Genomic DNA, 21970 nt, shown 5'->3' with positions numbered 1-21970 from the left:
ATTTTTGATATTGTTGCCTGTTCTTTTATCTCTTATATCAATCAAGTCCATATCATGTTTTGTTATTCTGTTCATAGCTTCTGCCCGGGTTCCATGGGAGTCATTAGAGACTGTAAGCTCTAGAGAGCCTGCTAATTGGTCTGAGCAACAGCAGATTTCGATGCATGATCCCATTCCTGTATTGCTGTTTACATAAGTATTTTCACCATTGTTGAGAAGTACGAGGTTTTCTTCGTCAATAACTGACTCTATGATTTTGCCTCGCTGACTGATTTCGCTGGATCCCCAAAGTGGATGATGTGCATTGAGGTCTCCTACCAATATGAAAGGCTTAGGGATCTGAGACAGCAGATCCAAGATCTCATTCTTTTGAATCCGTTTTCCGGGAGGTAGGTATATGTTCAGTATATTCGCATTGATTGGTGCGCCTACTTTTACAGCAACTGCTTCTAAGCTTGTGTTTATATCAATGGATTCACTATCGATGTCTTCTTTTACTGCTGTTATTACCCCGCCTGCTGACCTCGCACCATCTGGTCTTGGTCGATGGTATGTTTTATACTTACTTATGCAAGATTGATAATCGTTTTTACACATTGTTTCTTGAAGGCATACCACTTGGGGGTTGGTTGTATTCATTAACAATTTTAATTCAGTTCTTCTTCTCCGTAGTCCCCGTACATTCCAAGAGACCATACAATTTTCACTATTTGTCAGGTTATGTGTAGGTTGTGCTATGTTTGAGGTTGTTTTTGGTGTGGTTACGGTGTACTATTGAGTATTTAGTGTTGTTTATGGTCTCATTGGATGTGATTTCGACTTCAGGACCCCATATCTTCATCTTGGTTGGTAGAATTATCGGATTGTTCTGCTTCTGAGTTGACATAGTCGTCCACTTCGCATGGTTGCATTTTGCTAACTCCTTTCTTCTTCCTTGGAGGGGAAAGTAGGGTATTTTCCTGACTCCTTGTATGTTTAGGGGCAGATTTGTGTCCATACAACTTTAATAGATTTTCAAGTTTACTGCAGTTTTCTTGAAGCTTTTCAATCTCCTTTTCCGCTAACTTTCTTCTTTGTTTTTCTTCCTTGTATCCAGTCAGTAGTTGATCACACTTTTCCTGCATTTCTTGGTAATTTTTTTCCATTTGATTCACTTTTTTTCGTTTCCATGAACGGAACTTTTTAATTCTTCTTTGTACTGGTTTAACTTTGATTCGAATTGCTTTTTCATCTCAGTTTTTAGGTTTTCTGCGTATGTTTTTCTTTCTTCCTTTAACTCGTTGATGTTTGATACTAATGCTTGGTTCTCTTCAATAAGCTTTTTTACTTCACCATCGATAGAAGATTTCAACATATTAGAATATGTTGTTTTACCCTCAGCTTCGACTATGTTTCTTCCCGACTAGAAGAGCATAACAGAAACTAAACACAATATTAACATATTGTGATATTTATAACTTATTTTGATACAATTTTGTTCTTAGTAGCCATTATCTTTCAAATGTTGTAACAGGATTTTATCATAATATGATTTAAAAAATGCTTAACACCGAATTGCCCAACAGTAGGCAATTAAAATAGATGTAGCAAAGTCTTCCAGCCGTATAGATATCACAACGCTGATATAATTTGCAAAGTTTGCCTTATTTATAATGTTGTTAGTTTCATGTTCACGAAAAATATTCTTGTTCAGACAAAAACAAAAGTTTTGTATTGTTGATCACAATCTGGAGACCTATCACGAACTGTAAAAATGTGCAACTGCACAGAAACAATATTTTTGTATCTGATTCTGTTATAAATTTCTAACAAAATATGTTATTTTTATGGTAAAATTGCAACAAAATTTGATAGTTTTTTGTTTCCAGTAGTTTGATTTTTGATAGAAATTTAGATATTTTAACAACATCCTGCACCACGTTTCTAACAAATTTTGTTATAAAAATATAGTATAACATAATAACATAGGTTGATATAATTTTGATATGACCTTCTAGTCGGTTCTAGTTGCTTCCCAGAATGATACGTTCCTGTCCACTTTCACTTTCGTTATCATTTTTTCTTTCTCCAGGATTGGGCATCCTTTGGAGAAAGCGCCATGTTCACCGAAGCAATTGACACATTTCATTGCATTGTTACATTCTTCGTGAAATTCTTCACCACACTTACTACACTTTTTGTCACTTTTACAGTCCTTGCTTGTATGTCCAAACTTAAGACACTTGAACCAGCGTAATGGATTTGGATACAATGGCCGCGTTTGTGACACTAGGTAGCCAATTTTCACTTCTTTCGGTGGGACGGTTTTTTTTAACAACAAGCACAAAAATTCCGGTGGGAGATTTATTGTCAATCGGGCCTTTGGTCATTTGCTTCACTTCTCTTCATCAGTCTTTTCTACTGATGCCACTGTTCCACAGTAGCCCTGAATAGTTTTGTCCACTAGCACTGGCGACACTCCATGAAGATTTTTACCATCCTCTAGACTCTCAATTACCATAATTTTTTCTCTGGACCCTCCACCAGAGGTTTCCCCCACACGGGGGAAACTTGTATTGTTCATCTGGTTGGTCTACCACTTTTCTGTATTATTTATTTAGGTACTTTACACTCGCGTGAACTGCTCGATGGGGTTATTAGCTTTTCGATTTACTGATTTATCACTTTTGCCGGTATGACTGGGCGCGTAATCGGACACCTCTTGAAATTTATAAACGCGGACGATGGATTGCACTGATGCTACCTAACTCGACCGTGATCGAACACGAACTGACCTAGCACTGTTGAAGAGATAACGAGGTAAGTAATATGCACCAGCCCTGTGGATCCTGCGGCCACTCGGGTGACTCAGGTCAACCGATTTGAAACCTGTACATTTCAATCGTCACAGCTGACAAGAAATATATTATGCAGTGTCGACTGTCGATACACCAATTATATTGTTGAGCTCCATAATCGTCAGTCTTGTATGATTGTAGACTTCGTGGGCGTGCAGTTAGCGACGTCAATCGTCTAGACCCATGCGCTATGGAATGTGGGTTTGATTCCCGCCCCGGTAAGGGGGAAACTTTTCGTGATCAAAAAAATCTTCACTACTGGTCCACTGGGTGTTATGTGTCCTGTCCGCTGGCTCGTACTGTGACTGTTTAGGTTAAACTCTCAGCTAACAGTGGTAAAACATCACCAAAATTTGGTGGACGCCAACTTTGGAAATATTATTCTAAATTTAATTCATAGTACCTACTCTTTTGCGGGAAAAAACGTTTGTGGCTGATGAATAATGAATTGTTTCAATTTTGTGACAATTATTTGCTCTTAAGATACCATAAAACATCCAAATCGAACAATCAGCAGAAATCTGCTTATTCAATTCTGCTAGAAATGGTTTTATACATTTGGTCTATCGACCGGTTCGTACACGGCACCTCCCCCCTAAAGCGAACTTCCACTCAACAGACATTGCAGCGTGGCAACAAAAAGAGAACAACGCTCGCCTTCAGTAGCATCGTCGTTGCCATTGTCGTCGCAATCCCTAAGTGTATCAGTATGTCATTAGCATGATCATCATCGTCACAATAATCATCACGACGACAGTCCCTCCTCCTTTTCTCCTCTTATTCACACAATGCGACACCAAACAGTGCGATGCGACGACTCCCACCCACTGGCAAAACAAAGCGAACCGAAGCGGAAACGGAAAGTTTTTCCGTCTTCCACCGATGGTCGCCTCCCTCCCCCCTTGCTTCAATCCTCTGTAGACACAAAACTGCAGAAACGGTCCAACTTGATTCCCTTGTCGAACTGAGCTTGGGGGGATCCCATTCGACAAACGCTACAAAAGCCAACAAACAGACCACGCGATGGACGGGACGAGGGGTCAAGGGAACGAGCGAAAGTCGCCCATTCGGGCGGGTAAGAAATGAATTGTTCTCGACAATGTGATACAAGCATCAGGATCCAGCGGGTGAAGAACTCGGTGACAAGGTGGAAGGATACGGCTCGGGATGTCCAACGTCTTAACAGCCTTGGAGCGTGTGATTTTCAGTTGCCGAACGACTATACACGGTTGCACAGGGACACAAGAAAACTGTCGACGCGAAAGATGAAAGCCCTGAACGCAAAGTGGATGGCAATAATTGACGTCTCGAGTTAGGATGGGATGATTATGTTTGCTGGTGCGCATTTTCCTCCATGAGTTGGCGTTTCTCGTCGGGATTGCGATACGTTTAACGTGAATAGTTTGGCCGAAATCTGAAGTTGTCATTTGATCTGATGGTAGACAGGAGATAAAGATGATGGTGCAAGTTCTGTGTATTTTCGTACTACTTGGTTTTCTGCATGTTTGTTGTATGTAACTACGGATTATTTTCATTTACCACGACTTTGTCACAAAATTCCTATATAGTGAAATTTACTTTCCATTTCAATGTGTATATTAACAAAATTATGCACGTGCAAATGGAAAAGAATTGCTGCAAAGTTCGTTGAAAACCGTGGTTCCCATTCACGGTTTGAAAGCCATCTGGCTAGATTTTGCAGCAGTGTGAGAAAAACAGCATACAAAATCTGAGATCTGGCTTTGTGTATTCTTGGAAGTGAAAAAAGCGTTGACAGTAGCAAATTTCCTTGCATCTCGCGATTTCACCGGCCCCGAAAGCTCTCTCAAGCAAACAAACGTCTTTCTTCGCGCAAACACACAAGGTGGAATCTTTTATGTTTGTGACAACGTTTCCCGGATCATGAAACTTTAATTTACTTCCACCTGACAGATCCGACGCCGTCGCGTCTGCTTAATTTACCCGCTTGCTATCGTCGCCCATCTTTTGCAATTATGAAAATGAGCGTCAACTGGCAGAAACAAGCTACGCCGAGTGGAAAGGTGCCCAGCTCGCCAACCTGCTTCAAAATGGTTTTCACGTGAGCGCACTTGTTTTTCGTTTTTAATGGTCGCTGCTTTGCCCCGTGTTGCCGTGTAGCGAACCGACGACAATGTCCTTGGCGTCCCGAGGAGCAGCAGGGGGACCCCTTGCTGCAGGCACTTGCTTGCGAAAACAGTCGAAAAGTTGGAAATGCCAACTGGCTGATAAGTCGTGACAGCAGCAGGAACGGCGGCGACAAGTGCACTCGTTAATGGTGATGATAAAGTAGTAAGAAATACATTTGCAAAACAAGACGGAGATATCTCGCGAGCGGACAGGAGCAATTGCAAACACGACAAGTTGATTTGAAGGTGAGATCCAGGTTAAGTGTTCATGAGATAGTGCTCAATCACATTACAGGTGCGAAACCAACAAAATGGCAGAAAGTTAGGTCCAAGAAACAATGAGTATGCAACAGAGACGATTTTAGCACAATTCATAAAAAAAATAGATGGACTAATAGCAGAAGACGAATACAGACAAACAATAAATTGTAGGTTTTGGTTTCACGGACTCCTTTTTCTGCACGGCCGGACAAACTCTTCTAACTGGGTGATGTGTTTAGACCAGTATGACCAGTAGACCAGACAAATGAACTATATCGTAAATAGCGTTTCTCAACCAGCAATCTAATAATGTCCTTTCTTCAGCAAGAAATCATTCTTGGCCTTCCGACTGATAAGGCGCGGAAGTTCTATTAAGCGCCACGCCAATTGCTCTCTAACTCGGAAAACTTTTCGAATAGAGAAACATCGCATAAAGGTTATGTTTACAGAACTGTTATCGAGGTGGTAATCGGTCAAATAGGAATAAGCATTTCTCGCCTAACTTTTCAAAAAGTCCTAAGTAACATTTTTTCATGAATTAATTTGAATAGCGCAATCAACAGACCAATATGAAAGCTTTTGATTGCAGTACTCCAATTAATTAAAAAAAAAATCCTTGAAAGAGCCACTTCTCAATCAGAGGATCATCATACCCATAGTGCACAGTCTCAGCCGGAAGATCTTCTCGACCAGATCATCAACTCAGCCAGAAGATCATCTCGGTCATCGGACCTTCTCGGCAAGAATATCTGTTCGACCAGTGAACCTTTATAGTCAGAAGCCTTCTCACTCTCAGTAGTAAATCCTTTCGAGCCAAAGGGCCTTCAAGGGCAGAAAACCTTTTTAGTCCAAAATTTTTCCGGACAAAGGAAATCCAAGACCTTCCCGATAAGATAATCTTCTCTTCGATCTATTCGTTTTACATTCTACCAGCAGCTTCTTAGCCAATAGACCAAAGGACCATCTCGATCAGAGAACTTCCTCGGCTGAAGGACAATTTCAGCCGGAAAACCTTCTCAATTACAGGGACGTTTGGGCGAAAGGACCTTCTCGACCAAAAGAGCATCTGAAGTCAAATAGTCATCTCCGAAGAAAGGTATGTTCACAAATTACGTAACGCAAAAATCCGAGTTTCAGACCCCCTCCCTCCCCCTCGTAACAAAAAGTAACATTTTTGGTACCCCCTCCCTCCCCCATGTAACGCGTAACTGTGAAAATTTTAAAGGCAAAGTTTTTTCCTTCTCTGAAGCACTTAGGTTTTGGTATTTTTTTAACACTGTTAGAATAGGGACGGCATATGATCAAAAATCAGACACGGCAAATGCTGGGTAAAGCGTACCATTGGTACTTCGCGTACCTGAAGGAATAAAATAGACCCCATCTCGCGGTCCTTAGCCTCTTACCCAGCAACTCCTATCCCTACCTCCCCGCGGTGCTGGCCGGGATACGAGCAACCTTAGGGAAGATCGGGTAACCAACCCCGGTGGGAACTATGGTCGTATGCTGACAGGGAAGGGGCTCCTCTCCGGAGGTGCAAATCTTATTGAGCGTCTGTTCTCCATGTCAGGATCGGCTCACAACAGCGTCTGTTCTCCATGTTAGGGGCGGCTGATCATCGTCCGAGTGCCAGCGAGGGACTCTAAGTGAAACTGTGCACCATGGTCCACCGGAAATAAGGAGGAATGGTCCTCCGGAAATTTAGGGGGTTTGGTGTCAGGCCCTGCAAGCCAGCCTTTAAAAAATCATAAGCAACGAACAATCAACAAGAGAGTACGGACCGGAACCATCGGCGAAGACCACTGCGACGAAAATGGACTAGCGATTGGAAACTCGGTTCGTGGAACTGCAAATCTCTCAACTTCATCGGGAGCACACGCATACTCGCCGATGTGCTCAAGGACCGTGGATTCGGCATCGTAGCGCTGCAGGAGGTTTGTTGGAAGGGATCAATGGTGCGAACGTTTAGAGGTAATCATACCATCTACCAGAGCTGCGGCAACACACACGAGCTAGGAACAGCTTTCATAGTGATGGGCGATATGCAAAGGCGCGTGATCGGGTGGTGGCCGATCAATGAAAGAATGTGCAAGTTGAGGATCAAAGGCCGGTTCTTCAACTTCAGCATAATCAACGTCCATAGCCCACACTCCGGAAGCACTGATGATGATAAGGACGCATTCTACGCGCAGCTGGAACGTGAGTACGACAGCTGCCCAAGACACGACGTCAAAATCATCATAGGAGATTTGAACGCTCAGGTTGGCCAAGAGGAGGAGTTTAGACCGACTATTGGAAAGTTCAGCGCTCACCGGCTGACGAACGAAAACGGCCTACGACTAATTGATTTCGCCGCCTCCAAGAATATGGCCATTCGCAGCACCTACTTCCAACACAGCCTCCCGTATCGATACACCTGGAGATCACCACTGCAGACAGAATCACAAATCGACCACGTTCTGATTGATGGACGGCACTTCTCCGACATTATCGACGTCAGGACATATCGTGGCGCTAACATCGACTCTGACCACTATCTGGTGATGGTTAAACTGCGCCCAAAACTATCCGTCATCAACAATGTTCGGTACCGACGACCGCCGCGGTACGACCTAGAGCGACTGAAGCAACCTGATGTCGCCACTGCATACGCGCAGCATCTCGAGGCAGCGTTGCCGGAAGAGGGTGAGCTCGATGGGGCCCCTCTTGAGGACTGCTGGAATACAGTCAAAGCAGCCATTAACGACGCAGCGGAGAACAACGTCGGGTATATGGGTCGAAGTCGACGGAACGATTGGTTCGACGAAGAGTGCAGACAGATTCTGGAGGAGAAGGACGCAGCGCGGGCGGTCGCGCTGCAGCTAGGTACCCGGCAGAACGTGGAACGTTATAGACGGAAGCGGAGACAGCAGACCCGCCTTTTTCAGGAGAAGAAACGCCGCCTGGAAGAAGCGGAGTGCGAGGAGATGGAACAGCTGTGCCGTTCTCAAGATACACGCAAGTTCTATCAGAAGCTCAACGCATCCCGCAAAGGCTTCGTGCCGCGAGCCGAAATGTGCCGGGATAAGGATGGGAGCATCTTGACGGACGAACGTGTGGTGATCGAAAGGTGGAAGCAGCACTACGAGGAACATCTGAATGGCGCTGAGAGTACAGGCAATGAAAGTCAAGGCAGCGGAGGAGATGACTACGTCAGTTCAGCGGACGATGGAAGCCAACCAGCCCCCACCTTGAGGGAAGTTAAGGATGCCATTCAACAGCTAAAGACCAATAAAGCAGCTGGTAAGGATGGTATCGGAGCTGAGCTCATCAAGATGGGCCCGGAAAAGCTGGCCACTTGCCTGCACAAACTGATAGTCAGAATCTGGGAAAACGAACAGCTACCGGAGGAGTGGAAGGAAGGGGTTATATGCCCCATCTACAAGAAAGGTGACAAACTGGAGTGTGAGAACTTTCGAGCGATCACCATCCTTAATGCCGCCTACAAAGTGATATCCCAGATTATCTTCCGTCGTCTGTCACCATTAGTGAACGAGTTCGTGGGAAGTTATCAAGCCGGCTTCGTTGACGGCCGCTCGACAACGGACCAGATCTTTACTGTACGGCAAATCCTTCAAAAATGCCGTGAATACCAGGTCCCAACGCACCATCTGTTCGTTGATTTCAAGGCGGCATACGACAGTATAGACCGCGTAGAGCTATGGAAAATTATGGACGAGAACAGCTTCCTGGAAAGCTTACCAGACTGATCAAAGCAACGGTGGATGGTGTGCAAAACTGTGTGAAGATCTCGGGCGAACACTCCAGTTCGTTCGAATCGCGCCGGGGACTAAGACAAGGTGATGGACTTTCGTGCCTGTTGTTCAACATTGCGCTAGAAGGTGTCATGCGGAGAGCCGGGTGTAACAGCCGGGGAACGATTTTCAACAGATCCAGTCAATTTATTTGCTTCGCGGATGACATGGACATTGTCGGCCGAACATTTGCAAAGGTGGCAGAACTGTACACCCGCCTGAAACGTGAAGCAACAAAAGTTGGACTGGTGGTGAATGCGTCAAAGACAAAGTACATGCTTGTGGGCGGAACCGGGCGCGACAGGGCCCGCCTGGGAAACAGTGTTACGATAGACGGGGATACCTTCGAGGTAGTCGAGGAATTCGTCTACCTCGGATCCTTACTAACGGCTGACAACAACGTTAGTCGTGAAATACGAAGGCGCATCATCTGTGGAAGTCGGGCCTACTACGGGCTCCAGAAGAAACTGCGGTCGAAAAAGATTCGCCACCGCACCAAATGTGTCATGTACAAGACGTTAATAAGACCGGTAGTCCTCTACGGACATGAAACATGGACAATGCTCGAGGAGGACTTGCAAGCACTCGGAGTATTCGAGAGACGGGTGCTTAGGACCATCTTTGGCGGTGTACAAGAAGACGGTGTGTGGCGGCGAAGAATGAACCATGAGCTCGCCCAGCTCTACGGCGAACCCAGTATCCAGAAGGTAGCTAAAGCCGGAAGGGTACGATGGGCAGGGCATGTTGCAAGAATGCCGGACAGCAACCCTGCAAAGATGGTGTTCGCTTCCGATCCGGCAGGTACGAGACGACGTGGAGCGCAGCGAGCGAGATGGGCAGACCAGGTGCAGAACGACTTGGCGAGCGTGGGGCGTATTCGAGGATGGAGAGATGCGGCCTCGAACCGTGTATTGTGGCGTCAAATTGTTGATTCAGTGTTATCTGTATAGATGTAGACTAAATAAATGAATGAATGATCAAAAATCAAGGATATCAAGAATGCAGCTAGTAGAAACGAAAATAGAGAAATTGCGAAGAAAAACGAATTTGCGATCATAACCATTTACATAGTTTTGAAGAACTGTGGTGTCGAGAAATACTATATTCGCTTAGTATTTTTACGCATATCAGCATGATTGATTTCTATAATGACTAATATACGATAACGATAAACAGCAATTACTTCAATCAGTGATTAAAAAAAGACATTCAAATAAAATTTTATTTGCGTTATGTGTAACCTGTGGTAGTACTCCTCCCCTCCCCCACCTTTTAGTGTAACAAAGTATAACGCAAGTTGGGCCTCCCCCCTGCCCCCAGAAGGGTTACGTAATTTGTGAACAGACCCAAAGACCTTCTCAGTCAGAGGAACTCATCGTCAAACTGCTTTCTCGACCGTAGAACCTCATCTCAGCTGGAGGAACTTCTCGGTTAGAGGATCTTTCCGGCTTAAAGAACTTTTTCAGTCAAAGGTCCTCCAAGGCCATAGAACCTTCACGGTGAGAAGATCTTTTCGGCCAGCAGAACTTCTTCACTGCAGGACAATTTCGGCCAGAGGACTTTCGCGACCATATGACCTCCTCCGAAAAAAAGACCTTCTCTGTCAAGGGATCTTCTTCGTCAGAACACATTTTTCTACCCAAAAAAACTTCGCAGTCAAATGACCGTCTCGGATAGAAAACCTTCATAACTAACGGACCTTCTCGTTCAGAGGAACTTCTTGGCCAGAGGATCTTTTCGGCAAAATTACCTTTACGGACAGAGGCCCTACTTAGAAGAACTTCTCGGTCTGTGCCATCTCGGCCAGAGGGCTTTCTCGACGGAAGAACCTATTTCGCCAGAAGAGCTTTTCGACCAGAGACCAGAACTCTCCGGCATGAGGATTCTCTAGCTAGAAGACCTTTATAACCATAAGACCTTTAATAAAAGGCAATTTACACAACACGCAGTCCAGCGGAGAAATTTCCGATTTACGAAAAAAAATCCTTACTGGGACGGAAATCGAACCCACACTCAACAGCACGCGAATTCGCTCAGATGACTGAGGCTGCTAACCACACGGCCGCGAATTCTCGACACGAAGACCTTCTCGGCCGTAGGACCTTGCAGCCAGACAAATTCTCCAGCAGAGGACCTTCCTCGAAAAAGCACTATCTCAGCTAGAAGATCTTTTCAGTTGAAGCACCTCTGGACCAGAATATCGCTCTTGGAAGGAGGCTTCCGAGCCTCTTGGAAGGGGGCTTCCGAGCCTCTTGAAAGGAGGCTTCCGAGCCTCTTGAAAGGAGGCTTCCGGGCCTCTTGAAAGGAGGCTTCCGGGCCTCTTGGAAGGAGGCTTCCGGGCCTCTTGGAAGGAGGCTTCCGGGCCTCTTGGAAGGAGGCTTCCGGGCCTCTTGAAAGGAGGCTTCCGGGCCTCTTGAAAGGAGGCTTCCGGGCCTCTTGAAAGGAGGCCTGGGCCTCTTGAAAGGAGGCTGGGCCTCTTGAAAGGAGGCTTCCGGGCCTCTTGAAAGGAGGCTTCTGGGCCTCTTGAAAGGAGGCTTCCGGGCCTCTTGAAAGGAGGCTTCTGGGCCTCTTGAAAGGAGGCTTCCGGGCCTCTTGAAAGGAGGCTTCCGGGCCTCTTGAAAGGAGGCTTCCGGGCCTCTTGAAAGGAGGCTTCCGGGCCTCTTGAAAGGAGGCTTCCGGGCCTCTTGAAAGGAGGCTTTTGGGCCTCTTGAAAGGAGGCTTCTGGGCCTCTTGAAAGGAGGCTTCTGGGCCTCTTGAAAGGAGGCTTCCGGCCTCTTGAAAGGAGGCTTCTGGGCCTCTTGAAAGGAGGCTTCCGGGCCTCTTGAAAGGAGGCTGGGCCTCTTGAAAGGAGGCTTCTGGGCCTCTTGAAAGGAGGCTTCGGGCCTCTTGAAAGGAGGCCCGGGCCTCTTGAAAGGAGGCTTCCGGGCCTCTTGAAAGGAGGCTTCCGGGCCTCTTGAAAGGAGGCTTCCGGGCCTCTTGAAAGGAGGCTTCCGGGCCCTTTGAAAGGAGGCTTCCGGGCCTCTTGAAAGGAGGCTTCCGGGCCTCTTGAAAGGAGGCTTCCGAGCCTCTTGAAAGGAGGCTTCCGAGCCTCTTGAAAGGAGGCTTTTTCACCAAAAGACTTAAATTGCCAGAATACCTTCTTGATCAGTTTAAGTGATGAACTTTGTACTATTTTAAAAATCACTTTAACCTTCTGTCTGTGCTCAAAAAAACTTACGTTGTCTGTGCTCTGGGGTCAAATTGACCCCAAATTGAAATTGCTATAACTTTTTTAATGCTTGGCCAATTTTAGATTTTTTGGGCTGTTTCGAAAGATAATTTAATCATCTTTCAGGTCGTTACCAAAGATTGACTATAGGTGGACGGGTACATCGCGGGGAGGGGTTTTCGTAAAAAGGGTACAAAAACAGTGATTTTTCATGCTATTTTACTTATATCCGAAAATCCTACCCTTTTTGAACTGCACCTTTTTAAAAAGGTTATGCAGGAAGGCTGTGGCACGAGGCGTTGATAAGTTTAGAACTCGGCCGCCAGGTGGTGGTATATTTGAATTCATTATTTTGGACTACTTAAGATATTGCGATATATAGAATTCTCCTCAGTCTAAATATTCTTATCGCACAAATTTAAAAATTGGAAGACGTACTCATTATATTGAGCACCGCTTTGTAGTGCTAGACATCCTGAATAATATTGCCAAATACAACTTGAGTGTAGGTATGAGGGATCTCAAGCTAAAATAATATTTCATATATGCAAGAATATTGCAAGTACGCTAGCGCCGCTTATTTGTAAATTTCCTAATTATTTATTCCGTTACATGACAGTCCATTCCCACCAGACGAACTTTATTAAAGACGTCATCTTCAAAAATTTCAAATATGTGCAATAAGAATATGTACAATGAGGAAAATTCCATATATCGGAATCACTTGAGTAGTCTAAATTAATGAATTGATGAATTCAAATATACCGCCACCTAGCGACCATGCTCTAAACTAATCAATGCCTCATATCAAAGCACACGCCTTCCTGCATAACCTTTTTGAAAAGGTGCAGTTCAAAATGGGTAGGATTTTCAGATATAAGTAAAATAAGCATGAAAAATCACTGTTTTTGTACCCTTTTTACGAAAACCCCTCACCGCGATGTACCCGCCCACCTATAGTCAATCTTTGGTAACGACCTGAAAGATGATTAAATTATCTTTAGAAACAGCCCCAAAAATCTAAAATTGGCCAAGCATTAAAAAAGTTAAAGCAATTTCAATTTGGGGTCAATTTGACCCCAGAGCACAGACAACGTAAGTTTTTTGAAAAAAGTGCACTGTAGCTCATACTTTCAAGATTTTTGAAGTGAATTTGCACCTAGGAGACAGATCTCGGCGAGTTTTACCAAACTACCAAAAATTAGGAGAATCGGTTGGAAATTAAAAAAATGGCAGCCACTCAAAGTGGCCTGGGGTCATATTGACCCCAGAGCACAGACAAAAGGTTAATAAAGATTAAAAAAAAAAAATTCTTGATCAGAGAATCTTTGTGCCCATAGGACCTTTTTCGAAAAAGGCTCGGCTAGAGGACCTTCTCGGCCTAAAGTCCTATTTAGCTGAAGCATCTTTACCTCAAAGGACCTTTCTGACCGGAAGATATTCTGTGACAGAAGAGCTTATCGGCTAGAAAATCGGCTTGTCGAGAGAACCTTCTCGACCAGAGAATCTTTTCGGCCTTATAATTTTCTAGGCTAGAGAATCTTCTCGGGCCATGGACTTGTTTTGGTGACCTTCTCGGCCAGTGCTCTTGATCTGACAACCTCCTTGGACAGAGGATTATCAAGATCAGAGGAGCTTCTTGACCAGACGATCTTTCCGGCAAGACGGAGTTCGCCTTTGCTCGTGTTTATTATTGACCGTTTCAGCTGATGCACCTTCTCGGTCAAAGGATCTTTTTAACCGAAGAACATTCTCTGCAAGAAGTACTTCTTGGCCAGAAAACCTACTTGTCCAGAAGACCTGCATTGCCGGAAGATTTTCTCGACCAGAGGACCTCTTCGACCAGAGCACCTTCTCGGCCAAAATATCCTCTCAGAAACAAGACCGTGAAAAGATCTTCTCCAAAATAAAACCATCTCGGCCTGAGGATCCTTTCGGTCAGGAGGCCTTTCCCGCCAGAAGACCTTCTTGCCCAAATATTGTCCAAAATCTTCTCGCCTAGCGGACCTTCTGGGTGAGAGATCGTTTCCGGCCCTTTCTGGCCAGAAAACTGTTGTATCCAAAGGAGTTACTCGGCCAGAGGACCTTCTCGATGTGAGGAACACTCGGCCAAAGGAACTTTTCTGCCAGAGGATCTTCTCGGCCTCTTAGGCTTTTCTTAGCCAGAGGACGTTTATAGTTAAAAAAAAAACTTTGGTGGCCAAAGGCCTTCTTGACCAGAAAATCATCCCGAATAGAGTACTTTTTCACCTAATAGGATGTCCTTCCTGACGAGAGAATCTTTTAGTCTGTGGACATTCTCAGTGATAGGATCATAATAAACCTTTTTTTGTCAAACGACTGCTGATGAGATCCCTAATGAGAGATCCTTTATGGCCAGTGAAATTTGTTCACTTCTAAGGCTTCTTAGCTCGAGTACAGTCTTATTCAAAGGGTTTTAAACAGAGGCCTTCTGTTGTCAAGAAAACCATCTCAGGAAGATGACATCCATGGATAACAGTCCTTTCCAGGCAATGTGAAATAAAGGACCTTCTTGACCAGAGCTCATTTTCGCTTAAAACACTTTTTTAATTCCAGAAACTTCTCGACCAGGGAACCTTCCAGTATAGAAGACTTCCTGGATGGAATATTTATTAGGCCATCTTTTTAGCACCGCCAGGTTTGACTTTGAGGAATTGTACAAGGTAAGGAATTTAGCGTATGTAGAAAGTTCTAAGCAGTTGAATAGTGTTTTAATCTTGGAATGAAGAGGCTGGTAATGAAAAATGGCCTCAACTACCTTCAATTTCGATGCATTTTGGTAGAAGCCTTGCTTTAACATTTACATTCATTTAGGGCCAATTTCTTTACCTTTGCTTAACTTTTAAGCGTGCTTTTCCATACGCTTGGCCCCTTAGTTAATTATTTCCGAGCGTATTAGCAGCAACGACACAATCATATTATGCCAAATATTCGTCTTTCATCTATTTCCACAATCATTATTCTCCAAGAATCACCATCTTGCTTGTTTTGCCAACGTATCAATTTCACTATCACTTCGAACCGATTGATATTCATTCGCTTCCTAGCTACGGCTGAGCACACAAACAACCATTCTATGGCACGAAGCTCAGAAAAAATCTCATTGAACTCAAAGCGGCCAATAGTAATCCGACGACTCGTATCCACCAACCCACATCGATTGGAAATCGTCCGGCGAACGAACATCCCGGCAGCCAGCTTTGGCCAAACCGATTTCACCACGCATTTCCGATGAAACTTGATGTTTATATTGCTTTTCCGCGCAATCCACGATGAGGCGAAAAATCCAGCTAACCATCCTCTCGCCAGCATACCATGCCAGCGAAATGAGTAGCCAAAAACGTAAACGAGTTGAACGAAAAAAAAACATGGGAAAATGCAGCTACTGATAGGATGAAAAAATCGCTTCAGCCGGCGCACAGTGGCTCTCATCGGTTTTTCAGCGCAGCAACAACAGTAGTGGCAGCAGCAGCAACTTTTCTAGTTGAATTGGAAAATAAACGATAGCGCAGAGGATAAACAAAAAGCTACGCTGCCGGAGCTCAAGGGAGCTTGCTTGGTGGAATTTAGTTTCCTGGGGTACGGGGTAAGAGCCTGAAAGCAAGTGGTTTATCGAACAACCGGCCAACCACACACACCGAAATGAATGGGCTTTGGAAAGGGAAAAAATCGTGAGGAATTCATACAGCAGTGAGACCAGACCCGAATAGTTTTTCTGCGAATATTGGATGCCCTGAATGGAAGTTTCAAGATGCTGCCGTTGTAAGCGTTTCTTAAAAATATTCCCTTATTATGAATATAAGCAGCAAAAACGAGGAATTTTCAATGTTCATAAATAGGTATGGCATGCATAGCACAGAACGTTTTTCTTCGCAATTTTACAGCTCTTCAAATCTACGGAGCGATGCAAGAATGGCAAAAATTGCCCGAAGGCATGGCAAGCGGCGGCGAGCCGTTCATTCTGGAGTGGTACCCGGGAAAGCGGTGGGAAAGCGCGGACGGGGAGATGAGATTTTCAAATTATTTAAAAGCTCCATTGTTTATGTTCGTTTCACAGCCTGCATCCACTTTGCTGCCATTTTGCAGCGAGCAGCGACTGACAACGTGACAGCGTGAAGGCCACGCGGGGGAAAGTACGCTGGGCCGGAGGAGAATGAGCGCGCACGGGCGGCGGTACCATTTAGGCCCCACACTCAGGCGGGTGAGTTTTTACGGAGAGATATTTCTTTTCAAAGTAGGTTAGTGGTGATTTTCTCGCATCGTCGAATGGAGATAGTCCCGGTGAAGAAAAAAACGAGCAATGGGTAATGTTTTCAACATAACCGCGAGTACACGTAGGACGTGTATAAACGTAACGTATTTACATTTAACTTCTAACTTTTGGATCTATAGAGTTTATAGGTATTGATATTGGAAACGACAACTTCTGTGCTATGTAGAATTATTAGCCATTTGTTTATTCAAAACTTCTGGAAATAAAACTAATAATTAAATACATAATTAGAATTACTTTGTTTCGAACTATTAAGCCCTTATTTACTCAAGCAAATGTAGGTCAATTATAGATTTCTCATTGATGGTAGTATTTGAAGTTTAAAAATTCTAATTATAAAATTTCCAGACTTGGGCAAAATGTGCTATTTTAGGGGAACTTTTCCAAACAAAGAAATACAACAACAATTTCGTTGCTTCTTTTTGCTAACATGCGTGCCTACTGCTGAAAAAAAATCAGAACAATAAGAAACAAGGAGCAGTAACCCTTCTAAAATAAAAGAGGCTAATACGTCAACTAACAATTACTTAATGTTTTGATCCCAAACTCCGAGTCTACGTCAAGTTTAATAATACAATTTCTCGGAAAATGAAAAACAAAAAATAAGATAAAGTTTATTTAAATATTCTTCTGGAAATTATTTTTTACGGACTTTTTAAAACATTTACATGTAATACAGCGAAATTTTCCAGTCTTAAATGGATATTAACACTATTGCTGATTGGGCATATTTAATTGCTAATGCCTTTTGCAAATAAATGAAAGTAATTATTTTAATCAAATTTTTATTTTTATCAGTGTAGTTAATTTTTTTTTCTAGGGAATCAGAACTGTTATAGTATAACCATGTTTCAATGAACGTGTGGTTTAGTACCAAGCATATCCATCCCGGGATCATGTGGATTATGGAACCCATCACCTGGATGAGCCGACCAAATCTCTCTAATTTTATTGCGAGATTAGAAAAAACTTCTATTTCTGCGGAGCAAAGAAGAAGAAGAAGAAGACTGAGTGTCGGAAACTTAAAATGACATGCACTGTGCGAAAAGTGTTGATATTCCTTGATATCAAGAATATTCAAGAAGTCTTAAATGTTTCAAAATCGCATAAAAACGTTCCGAAATACCTTGAAAGTATCATAAAACTTATTTAAAATATATAGCGGCACGTTATACTCGTTTAAAGTTACATATTTTCTTTGATTTCAATAATCAACATTCACACCGAAAAAATCAACCAACATTATTTTCCGTGCATCAAGTGATTTGACGTTTGCGGAACAACTTTCCCTCGTTCGAATTTTTCTATCTTCTCGCAATATAGAGCTTGCTGGCGTTTAGTCATCTTTCTCTTGCACGAGCAAAAAAAGAATGGGTTTTGTTTTCATCGGGAAACGCTTCCGAAGCATTTCCCGATGAAAACAAATCCTATCCTGCCTATGCGCTAGAAAGAGAAAGATTATTAAACGTCAGCAACCTCTATTCTTTTTCATCCACCACCGCTACCCTCGCTACCACAGCCGTCATCGGCCTGTAGCCGAGAACACCGAGCGATGCAATGGGCGATTGCATCCATCGCAACCGACACCACTGCATCCGACCATCATCAAGCACAGAATGATAAAAGTGCGCCCACTTCTTTCATGCATATTCGCAGACCCACCGGCACTTCTACCGCTGGTGACTGTATGCTGTCGCTGTATAGGTAAACTTAGCGATCGAACGAACGAAACGAAAAATGCGGGAGAAAAAAGCACGTCAGTACGCGCTGCTGTCACAAATTGTAATGACTCGCACACGGCAGGCACTGCTTTTTTATACACAAAGAAAATCTTCCGGTAGACCCGAAGGCCCGTGACATACCGTTTTCTGATGTCCGTGTTAGGAATGCACGGGATTGGTTACATATGAAATTTTTACTGGCTTTGTCAAGACTTGAAATTTTCAATAGCTTATCGTTAATAATCTTAAGTTTCAATGAAATAGGCAAAATGGTGAAGAGTGTCCGAGTCGATTGATATATAAATCTTAAAAATCCATCGAAAGATAAAGGCGCTAGTAGCGTTCAAAATCTTCCCTTCCAGCGTAACGCTCTCGATTTCCAAAAATCTAAATGACACCCAGTATAGTAAAGAAAGACGTAAGTCCTACGTCAAAAAAAGCGAGAGCGAAAGACTACAAAAATAATATGTTCATGAACCGGCATTCAGTGGTTGATAAATGGGGTGTGATTCCGATTTCTTGATAGGGTAGGGCTAGCTATTTATCCTCAAACAATTCAACGTGGTTAAATAAATTCAGTATTCTAATTTCATTTGAGTTAAGTACATGACTTGAATACGAACGAATAAATAAATAACGTACACCCAGGTTTTTTTTTACGAGGGGGATACGTACCTCGCAAAAAAAAAAACGTGTAAAAAACACGCGTTAATTCGAAAATCCGTGTAAAAAAAGACCGCGTTAATTCGAAAATCCGTGTAAAAAAATACCATCGAAAAATTTTCTAAGTCCTTTTCATTGAAAAAGAAATTTATTGATAAGTGAAAAGTTTATCAGTCTATTTGATTGACAAAAACTTAGAAACTGGGTATTGCCGGAACGGGCTTGATGAGCGAAAGCCGGAAATTGGTGTTTGGCTTTATTTTGAAATTTAAGATGGCCGACTTCCAGTTAGACCTGTGATTTTCTTATGCCGTCGCCGCGTTGGCGTGCCGCTGTATGTGAATTTACCACGCCACCGAATATTACCTACCATATCGATGGATATTGGAGAACTGTTAAAGAAGTAGGTTGAAGGGTGTTGTACAATTTTGAAAAGGATTTTTACTGTTAAGTTCAGTTTTATCTAGCAGCATGAAGATTATTTAATTACTTACTTATGAATCCTGTACGCCTCCGGTGGAGCAAAGGACCGACTTGAAAGATCTCCATCCTGAGCGAAGACCAGCTATCGCTTTTACCTGTAGCCAGGTTAGATTAAGGCCGACTTCTTCTATGAGCCGTCATGAGCCTCTGGGTTTGCCTCTGCTGCGATGTCCCGCTGCGTTCCAGTCTAATGCTAGTTTGCATATTTCGTTTCCGCTCCTTCGTGAAGTGTGGCCGATCCAGCCCCACTTCCGATCCCGAGTTTCCATTACTATCGGCCTCGGCCTTACTATCGTATAATGGAGCTCATTGTTTGAGATCCAGTTGTGAGGCCACCAGGCACAAATTATGTACCGTAGACATCTGTTGATGAACAACCGTATAACAGTACAGATTTCACGTTAGAGTTGAAAATTCGGATTTTGATGCGTTATATCTGCCTGTTCTTCCAGATATTACTTTAACTCGCAAAGGCAACCCTTGCTTTCTTGATCCGTGCGCCTATGTTGATCTTGGTACCGCCGTCTGACACCACATGGCTTCCAAAATATTCGAACTTTTCAACATTCTCCACTGATTGTCCAACTACTGTGAAACTGGAAGAGGTTGCCGTGTTTACGTCCTACGATTTGGTTTTGTTGACGTTGATGACTAAACCTGCGGAAGACGAGTCGTTGAGCTTACTCTGCATATCAGAGCATCGTTGAGCGAGAAGTTCACGTCTTCAGCCTATTCGATGTCGTTTAGATTCTCCATGGTTAAAGGTTGCCAAAGGTTTGGCACCTACCAGATTAACGTCGATTACAATAAGGAACAGTAACGGTGATGGAATACACCCTTGTCTCACACCAGCTACGACCCGGATAGGGCCAAACACGACCCCATTGTGCAGTACTCCCCACATATTCTCAAGAATACCAAGTAAAGGGACTCTTGGAATTCGTTGACCTGCTCCAGAATGATATGGAGCGTGACAATAAGGTCCACACAGGATCTTCCGGCAAGGAATCCGGTCTTCTGCCGCCTGAAAGTCGCATCGATCTTTTCCTGAATCCGGGCTAGGATAACTTTGCATAGAACTTTTAAGACGGTACACAGCAACATCATGTCTGATAACTGACGAGTATACAGTCAGGTCATCCTTTTTGGGCACCTTCACTAAGATACTCGACAGTCGAGATACAGTCGACCGGGAAGGTTGAGGTGTCCTATATTACGAAATAAACGATGCAGAAGATGAGCAGATGTCATGGCAGATGTTTGAATCTCTAGCAGTGATGGCGCTCCGGTGTTGACGCGCGTTACACGTCGCATCCTGGACAGATCATGCTGGTGGCCTGGTTGGCACTTGAAAAAGGGTCGACCAATAACTGACCATTCGCGTCTTTTACGGACATCGTTGCATTCATCTTCGCCCCGCTTAAGCATTGTGAGATATTGTAGAGGAGGCGAATGTCCCTGGTTGCTGTGGCTCTTTCTCCCCTTCGTCGGCAAGCGAGTCCACCCACGCACGCTTGTCCCGTCGACAAGCATAATTAAGTAAAATTTTATTTTTATTAGAAACTTGCATTCTTGGCGCTTTTTTTAATTTCTAGTTTTTTGTAGTAAGGAGGAATTTCAGCAGGAATCATCGGAGGAATTTCTGGAAGGAATTCTTGAAGAGTGTCTGGAGAACCTTCCAGAAGATTTCCTGGAGGTACTTCGGATAAATCTCCTGTGGAGCTTTCGGAAAAAATCTTTGAGGAACTTCCGCATGAATTGTCGGAGGAATCTCAGAAAAAAACGCCGGAGAAATTTCTTTGAGGAACTGCTGGAGGATTTTTTTATTCATATATTTATTTAGTAGGCACTCCGTGTTCTTAAGCGCTACTGAACCGTGATCTACTGTAGTATTCTGCTGTACAGAATCTATGGATTCCCGTAGTTCGATATTCTTGTCGTTGCCGATATCATCGTGAGTCCTTGTGTCCATTTGTCCATATGGTGAATCCAATGATCGTTGCTTTGTTCGGTTGCCATTTTTCGAAGTACGTTGGAGGAATGCCTTCGAGATCAGTTTTATCAGTTTTTGTCTGGCAGACGTGTCCGTGAGGCGTTACCTCAAACGCCACCGTTGGGACTGCGCTGCCGGTGACTGACGAGGGTTTGGTGAAGGGGATGGGAATCTAGACCATGTTCATTCGCTTATAAGGCGAACGTATAGCCAACTACGCTTCGGGACCACATGCCGGAAGAATTCCTTTGAGGATCTTCCGGAATAATTCCTTTGAGGAACTTCCGGCGGAATGCTTTTGAGGAACTTCCAGGGGAACTTCCAGAGGAATTCCTTTGTAGAACTAATTTTCAGGATTTTCGGCTTTCAGTCACATGAAAATGTTGATAATTTCAAATCATTGCCAACGTTTCGATCCGGGGGTTTGGATCTTCATCAGGGCCTGTCATTTATTGGCGATACGTCCCACAAGAAGCAAGCTCTGCAAGTGTTAGAGATGTGTCATATTGCCACTACCTCTAACAAGGTCAACCATCGGACGGACACCGACAACCTAAGCTGTGCGTACGCAA

General features: G+C 43.8%; 1 pseudogene; it reads right to left on the bottom strand.

Annotated features, from left to right (window-relative positions):
• Positions 1 to 433: 433 nt before the first annotated feature.
• LOC134206022 (uncharacterized) lies at positions 434 to 15563 on the bottom strand (annotated as a pseudogene).
• Between the last annotated feature and the right edge of the window lie 6407 nt (positions 15564 to 21970).

Source organism: Armigeres subalbatus, chromosome 1 (assembly GCF_024139115.2).
Source record: "Armigeres subalbatus isolate Guangzhou_Male chromosome 1, GZ_Asu_2, whole genome shotgun sequence".
NCBI classification, from domain to species: Eukaryota; Metazoa; Arthropoda; class Insecta; order Diptera; family Culicidae; genus Armigeres; species Armigeres subalbatus.
The sequence above is the reverse complement of the archived record's forward strand: the minus strand, read 5'-3'. Positions and strand labels throughout refer to the sequence as shown.